Source organism: Fragaria vesca, linkage group LG5, assembly GCF_000184155.1.
Source record: "Fragaria vesca subsp. vesca linkage group LG5, FraVesHawaii_1.0, whole genome shotgun sequence".
Classification (NCBI taxonomy): Eukaryota; Viridiplantae; Streptophyta; class Magnoliopsida; order Rosales; family Rosaceae; genus Fragaria; species Fragaria vesca.
Genome location: NC_020495.1, coordinates 18,540,129 through 18,541,498, shown reverse-complemented (window position 1 = coordinate 18,541,498; position 1,370 = coordinate 18,540,129).

Here is a 1,370-nt window from a genome sequence, read left to right as displayed (position 1 = left end):
TGTTTTTACGAAATTTTGCTTCTATTTGAGCTGGTTTCCTTATTTGACCCCAATTGAACCTCATAGATGACAGTTAAAAACCTAAGGTGATCAAACATCTCTCTCTCTCTCTCTCTCGTTTTAATTTGGTTTTGAACAAAGATCTCTCATAAGTTCTGAAATTAGGAGATGAAACATCATGCATTATGCATACGAATGTGAGTGTTTCAAGTAGCATTTGGTATTTGTATAAACCAACACTAGCAACTGGTATAGTGATATGCATATAAAGATACGAAGTAAACATAGTCCAAAAAAGAGATACGAAGTGAACAACATAACATAATAAAAAAAGGAAATAACTTGGGTGACCAGCTATGGTCACTTATGGGTGACAAACACCAATGAGAGATAGACAAGTGTCAACAATAATCATAAACAAACATGTTAAATAACTAAAATCTCCATGTTATATCCTTAAATTGCAGCCAAACCTTTTAAAATGGACACATGTCTCATGTTCATTAGCTGTGGTCACCTTAAGGTGACAAGCCCTTGTCACCGAAGTTGGGTTCATAAAAAAATAAAAAATACTTGAGTTTAGAGAGAGGAATGCTATAAAACATCTTTTTGTTAAGACAATTCTACAACCTTGGCCCTAAATGATTGACTTGAGACATACATGTCTGTACTGTAAATTAACAAATAATGCGATCTAATGTATGACTGTTTGTCACAAAGATCGAACTTGAATTGGGGTTCAAAACAAGCACACACATTACCAACTAAACTAACCCACGTTGTAAGTGGAACTTCTTATTAGATTGGATTTATATCTTGACAACAAGCCACACTAATGACGCTTATTGTACAAATCAAGGCTGAAATAAACAATAATTTCTCATTAGACATGATCGATTTAACTATTGATAGTTTTTATGTCGACTTAATCTTTCGCGGAGAAATAATATCAAATAAAGATTTTCAAATCTATCAAGATCATAGATCAATTGACAAAGAAGACCAGTTCGCATGACTAGTCGTTTCTTAGAATGACAGCTTATTTCGATAGACAATTCATTATATTCCTTTTACTAACTGGATCAGAATTTTAGTATAATTTCAATAATGTTCTAGGATATTCTCTATGTGTGCCTTGGCCTTATGCCAATAGGATATGTAGTTAGACTAGATCTATGTATTCATATCCTTACCATATTGGTATTGTGTAAATCCCTATATAAAGGGCTCCTATCAATGAATAAGATGATTCTCTTGCTATCTCTTTGTCTCTACACTTTATCCTTCATCACGTTATCATGCACTTTGTTCTAACCCTAGAGCCAATAGCCCACCATTTTTTTTCCAAACCCTAAAACCAAACCCTAAAT